Consider the following 7,503-nt stretch of genomic DNA (forward strand, 5'->3'; position numbering starts at 1 on the left):
CTGCTCCAGGGGTGCTGTACAATGGCTGACCCTGTGCTCTGACCCCAAGCTTCTCTCCCTGTCTGTGTCTCATGGAGAGCAAGCTGGGGTATGTGAAAAGACAAATTCCTAATGCAAGAAATTGTATAGGGCCAATAAAGTGATCTTATCTAACTAATCACCTCTGAGCCTGGTTGGAAGTATTACAATTATGCATTTAATTAACTAATTAGACCAACTATATAACTGTGAATATCGACTCTTGGACTGGATAATTGTCTTGTACTTGTCTGTGGTGCACTGGTGGTTCTGGGAACTGCAAAGAACCTGTTGTGGGGGAAAATAATAATAATAATAATAATAATAATAATAATAATAATAATAATAATTGCTTACACTTATATAGCGCTTTTCTGGACACTCCACTCAAAGCGCTTTACAGGTAATGGGGACTCCCCTCCTTCACCCCCAGTGTGCAGCCCCACCTGGATGATGTGACAGCAGCCATAGTGCGCCAGAACACTCCCCACACACCAGCTCTCAGTGGGGAGGAAATAGTGTGGGGGCATAGCTGGCTACAAGTTCAAACTTCCTGCAAAACTGGCACTACGTTAGCGAGGGTATAAAAGACAGGACGCTAATAAGCGCCGGCCTAGAATGTTGGCTTTGTGCTAAAATGGCCATTCTGTCTTCTGTCTTCTGTCTTCTGCAACTCTGCTATAGGGTTGGGAGTTCATAACAGAAATCTGGGAGGAATGTTGGATCCTAATCTGCCACGCTTCCATCCACCTGCACCGATAAGTCTTGCACCCAGGATGGTCTTCCACGTATCTCTCTCACATCTGCCCCCCTGCCTCCCCATCTACAGCCCCGAGCAAACTGCCCAGCTCAATCCTCACAACAGCCCGAGCAGGTGGGCTGGGAAGCCTGTCCAGTCCTGGATAGGCTGCCTTTCCCTCAGCTGGGCGAGTCAGGCAACATACAGTACTCTGTACACATTCATCTCTGTTTCACCATCTTTAGGACACTGAAATGCTATTTGGAGAAAACACTGAAGGTTAGTTATGTGTGGCCAAAAAGCTTCTTAGATGTAATTCGTCCTGAGAGGGAGTTTAAAACTAAAATTTTAATCATTTTAATGTTTTAATAAACAGCAGAATTCTGAGACGCAATCATCAATGTGTCATTCTCAGGCATTTGCTCAGTTAATACAGTATTTCCTGATGGCTGTAATACAGCCTCCAAAACCTGAACCTTACTTTTTAATGGTGTTAAATGGACTCTAGGTACTCAATAACAGTTTACATAGGCTGCTGCACATATTATATTAAAAACTACCACATGGGAACTGCTTTTGAATTCATTTTAAGTTAAACCTTACCTTTGACGTACAGAGTTTTTCTGTTTCAGATTGCCATTGGCCGCTTTCATAATCGTCAAGTGAAACCTGTAAAGCAATGAGATTTGCAAAGCAAATTTTTCTCATTTTTTTTCTCCTCCAACTGTCATCTGTTTGATCGAGTGTGCAGATGCTTCGTTTATCTTGACTAATAATCCATCCATCCATTTCCTACCCAGGTCGTCCAATTCAGGGTTGCAGGGGAGCCGGCGCCTATCCCAGCATGCAGCAGGCGCATGGCGGGGTACGTCCCGGACAGGACGCCAGTCCATACGAGGGCACACACTGCCCAGGGCCAATTTTCCTAGAACCCAATTAACTTACCAGCTTGTCTTTGCAGTGTGGACGGAAACTGGAGCACCTGGAGGAAACCCACATGAGCAGAGGGAGAACATGCAAACTCCACACAGACAGCAACTCAGGTCTGGAATGAAACCCAGGGCCCCAGGGCAACAACACATTGACTCTATATCTGCAATGTAGGACATGACACCGTTTATTCAAATTCTGTTAAAGCAGTAAAGTTAGTCTGACACTTGAGAAAAACCTGAAAAGGCTGAAATGTTTTGAATTTAGATGACTTACTCGATGGTGAGAGAGAATAAAAAAAACAGAACATTGCTGTCGATAATACCAGGTTAATTAATTTCCAAAACTTCAGCCTGTATTGAAATCAGTCCAGTTCCAATACTGTTCACAACTGCAAGTTCATTGAAAATTTAAAAAACATCACTTGCAGACATACTGTACAGTATGTGGAGAAGAAAATTCTTTATTATTCTTCACTGGAATCCAGTTCACTAATCTCTAGGTAACTCTGAAGCACTTTCCTCTTTCATGATGTCTGACTTTGATCATGCTTTTTTATTGTATGAATGTATCCACATATTTTATTAATTAGAAAGTACAAGCTAAAATAAAAGTAAACAACATTTAAATGCCTTTTTTGTAACTATTAACTCGATATTTATGTCACTTCCCAAATTGTTGTCATTTTATATGAAAATGATCAATGTTTCATGAATGTGGTCATATGTGCGTGTGGATACCAATGTGCTCTTCTTTTACTAGGAAAGAGTTTATCTGCTGAATCGACTTAACAGCTTTGCATATCAAATGTTACGGCTTTGTCTGAATACAAGTGAAACCATCATAATCATTTAAAATCTATTCACTCTTTTGGATAAACAATATGTAGAAAGAGATTAGGGACATGTTGGTGGGCCTTCTTTACTGTAACTTTTGTTCCCTGAACAACCATCTGTCTCCTTTTTTAAACGTATTACACATATTGATGGAGATGTTGTCTGATGAAGCTTTTGCATGATGGAAGCTAAGCTGATCCCCCTAGGAAAGCTGTGCAGGTCTTCAGGGTGAGTGGTACCTAATCGATTGTTTTATAATGTACGTATCTGAAGTGTTATGTACGAGTAAAAATCTTGTGTACTCAGAGAAACTAATATGCATATGCTAAGCTGATTTATTTGGTTAAACACACAGAAGAACAGTTTTTTTTTCCTTTGAAAGCTCCCTGGATACAGTGTTTCCAAATGTTTATATGGTATTGTAGGCCTTATAATTAATACACACCTAATGTCAAGTGGTCCATTCAAATAAAATGCACAAATTGATTAAACCTAAAGGCAGACCAGAATCCTCAAATTCTTCCTTGGCAATGAAGCCCAGAGTCCGAGGCAGTTTATAAAGGCTAATCTCTGGATTGGAAATGTAGTGCAGGCTTTATCCAAAGTCCCACACAAAAGCGGACTTTTGGTCTGGTCTGTCTCCCCCCCCCCACATACACACACCCCCACAGAGATAATGCGCTGTTTCTACTGTAAGAGTCTGCCCTCAGGGGAGCAATATGGCGCTTCAGTTAATTAAACTGTTATTCTGTCTCTGAGGAATGACAGCTTATGCTGTTATTATTTTTTACTCATTCTCATGACCTGAAATGTAGTTCTTTCTGTAAGGTGGGGCTGAAATTAAAGGACACTTCATTTACAGATTGGACAATTAGCGTTCTGTAGTAAGTGAACTGTAATACTAGAGACACTGTCACATCACAGTAGCCAGAAATAAATAGTCAGTTACAAACTGCTTTGTTTTCCATCCTGTGTTGTAAATGAACCAGGAATTTAGTGTAAAGTAAAATGCATGTCTCAGAGAGATTATAGGAATACATCTAATAAATAACACTATTTGTTTTATGTTTCATAGCAGTAGTGTGCTGCACCTTTTAGATACTACAGAGCAGAGTCATTTAAGCCTCAGTACATCCAAACAATAGACCATCTGCAGCCAAGAACAATGTCACATTTTCTGGAAGAGCACTGGGGCTTATATTCAGATACTTTTAAACATGTATTTTCGAAAGGACAGTTGATGTGCAGAAGTACCAAAAAAACTAAAGCAGTAACATAAGGGAGATGAAAATGACAGTTTAATCTGTAATTTCAAGATTCATAGGAAAATAAAAAGAAATTGACCCAGAAAGACACCCATTAATACCCACAAGAGTTCATGTAATGAGATGATTTATTGTACCGTGCTTGATAGGTAGGCAGTGCTGCATACAACATCTGTGTGCACTTTATTTTTGTTATATTGAATATAATATCTGTTTTTTAATATTGATAATACTCCTGAAATGGTAAAAATGAAATCATTTGAACTAAATATTAAATGGACGATAAAATGCTTCCAAAATATGAAGCAATATTGTAATTAAAACTGTTGAAACAAGGGCCAAAGTGATTTTGTTAGTGCACCATCAAACAAATTACAGTTTTAGTAAAACAACCTTCAAAATCTATGACAGACACAAAGTCAAAACAATATTAAGATGATTTTTATCTCTTCTCCCCTGTGTACAGTATGTCTTCACCATTTTAAGTTTTGCTCATAAAAGTGACTTACATCTTCATCTTGCATCTAAGTCTAATGGCTACCCGCTTGCTAACTATACCTGTTCATGTTAAAGTTTCTGATCAATCCCATTCTAAGGGAGACCTTCATATAAGGCTAGCTTTTAAGCAGGTCTGCTACTATTGGAGCTTCCCATACCAAACCAAACAATGTTAATTTGAGTTTTCTCTCTCTTTGAGGGACATTTATTACAGGTGATGTTATTTTTAATTGACCATGGAGTTTGGATTTGCACACATTTCTGCTCACTCAATTGTCCTAAATTGGAGACTGTAGCACTTATGTGTGTCGGATACGTATTTCTAGGAGCTACTGTATAGCTAAAGGCTTAATAGTACAAGCAGAAATGTACTAGAATGTGCCACTAATTGTACCTCAATGAAAAAAGGTTTGGAGTATTTACGAAAGCCACTTTTACTTTATGGTCAAGCCGAATGTTCAAACAATACAAAAGCCAACTTCAGCAGCTACAGACCCCAGATTGTAAATCAGGACTGTGTGCACAAAATTCCCCCAGACCAAGCCCCTGCTGACAGAGGAATGATTTCCTTAATTCTCTACGCCTAGCCAGTCGGCCAGCAAAGTTCCCTGGCCCCTCGTGTCCTACATCAGAACAATTTCTTCAGCAGGCTGTCACACTAAATTTAATTGACTATTGTAACTACCAGACCTAGCTTTGCAGTACTGATGGGTCAGTGTAGAACTACAGGAAACTGAAAGAATAATTGGAAAATGTGTTTCCTTAATTGGGAAAACATGAGAAGATGTCATTCACTTGTCACTAATTGATATTAGTCCCTCAGATATCTTAGAAGTGTGGCTAGGCCAGCCTTTGTTACACTTTAATTCATTAATTGCAGCTGACAGGACAAGAGAAAGAGATCTGATATTTTAAATACTTTGACACAGAAAAGGTAAAGATATTTACATCCATGTACAGTAAATCTTTAGAGTGTGTTTTGTAGCACGGTCTTTAAATGTGTCTCTTAATGGTAGTTACTGCTGCAGGAATTTTTGTAACTCTCTGTGTGACCTGAAATTAATTAAAAAGGTTTATTAAACAAAACTTGGCATCTAGACTGACTTTGTCTGTTTCCGTAGAACCCCCTACTGGATATGCAGTGCAATTGAAACAACTCAAGCTACAGTAATGCCCTATAGCCTCCAGGACATATGGACATCATATGATAGGATAATCATATGATTGGATAAACTGTCTGATTTCTCAGAACTTTGTCTTGTATCAAAGCAGCTATGTTTCATACAGAAAGAAACTCACATTACATTACGTTATTTAACAAACATTACAAGTAAACAATCCATTCAAAATAAATAGAACACTGCATATGGAATTGAACTAAGAGCAGCAAGACATTGACTAATAATGTTTTTTTATATATATCTGCAACGTAGGTTATGACAGCTTTTATTAAAATTCTGTTAAAGCAGTAAAATTAGTCTGAAACCTTGAGCACTTGAAAAGGCTAAAATATTTTGACTTGTGATGAATAGATGGTGAGAGAAAGAAAAAGAAAACAGAATATTGCTATTGATAAATTGCATAACAGAAATCAACACATGCACATTCATTTAACGTGAATCCTACAGGAATCCACACAGCTGTAACAGAACCCTGTAAATTTACACCTCCACCCCAATTACACTAAACTCATATAATTCCACATCACCCCCTCACTTTTGCACATAATCCACTGATTGCATTTGCTCATAAACCCTTATTTGATTGAGTATGGGATAAAACAATTGCTCATTTTAATATGTCTCCTTTGAGCAACTCTAAAACACCTGTTTGAAGGCATGAGTTCATATGCTTCATGCAGCATGTGTGGAGGATTAGAGGAGATACTAAGGCACAGTCTCAACAAACTGCACTCTTAATGTAAGCAGTTGGAAAGCTCTCCTCAGGTGGCTGCCCTGCTATCTTAAAACACACTCCTCAGGAGTCTGGACATCTTGGCTTTTTGATTGCAAAGAAAGACTTTTTACACATTACACATTACACATTATATCATAGAACTGAAAAAAAAAAACATGAACAGAATCTGATGACTATTACCAAAACCTGTACCCTGCAAAGAAATTATTTTTCGATGCTGAATTTTATTACAAATAAAGTCAACACATGTCTTCAAAGACTGATTAGCGTCAGTACATTCCCAGATATACTGATTCTAAACTGTATATCTTGGAATATACTGCTAAAGAATGTAACTTGCTTAATAGACTCAATATGAATTATGACTGTGGAATGATAATTATCCTTTTTTAAAACCACTTCTTCCATTTTAATATCTGTCATCATCTGTATAAAGAGGATGGTTATATATTTAGACTAAGAGTACAATTTATGAAAATGCAAACCAGGTTAAATTCATGATGAAGCAAGGTAAATACCATATGGATTGATCACCAGTTTGTAAAGCATATTTTTGAAGAACAGGTGTCTTTTTTTAAACAGACGCCAAAGAATTCATTAGGATAGGGGATTGAGAAGGGAAACAATTTAAATTTCAATTTGGTTCACACGTTTTTATAGCATGGTCTATTTATAATTGTAACTCCTCATAATAGATTAATTATCTAATTGTTGGTGGCAGGTACTGTACATTCAAGGCAATGAATGTATTTGAGAACTGGTAAACAGAAAACCGAGAATACAGGGAAGGGGTGAAACTGATGTTGTGTAATTAATTATTACCACAGGTATCTGTATAAGGACCACTGTTCTACCTAATTAAACAGTTATTTAGATTCTGGTACATTCAGTAAAATAGTCACAGTTACAGATGATACAAGAACAGGAGGATTAGCAAACACCATAGAAATTGAAAAGTTAATTCAAAAAGATTTCAGATGAAATTCAAGACTGTAAAAACACCTGGCAGACAGATGACTTTTGATCAAGTAGACCCTGAGTTTATCAGCTCATCCCCTACAGTACAGGGTCCCAGGTCACTGTGCTGTTCTGAAATGACGAAAGATTTCACAATTATGGTCCCCTCATTAAATGGACCAAATTAGAGCGTGTGAACCAAGAGTGATTTCTGGATATTTTATTTGTGTGAACTTTGTATGAACTTTTGGCCTTTAAACATTTTGTATATGCAGGAGAATACAAAAGAGAACTAAAAGTTTGAATAATAGTCGTGATTCAATAATACAAATGTATATTGTTC

Source organism: Lepisosteus platostomus, chromosome 8, assembly GCF_059453375.1.
Source record: "Lepisosteus platostomus isolate fLepPlt1 chromosome 8, fLepPlt1.hap1, whole genome shotgun sequence".
In the NCBI taxonomy this organism is placed as follows: domain Eukaryota; kingdom Metazoa; phylum Chordata; class Actinopteri; order Semionotiformes; family Lepisosteidae; genus Lepisosteus; species Lepisosteus platostomus.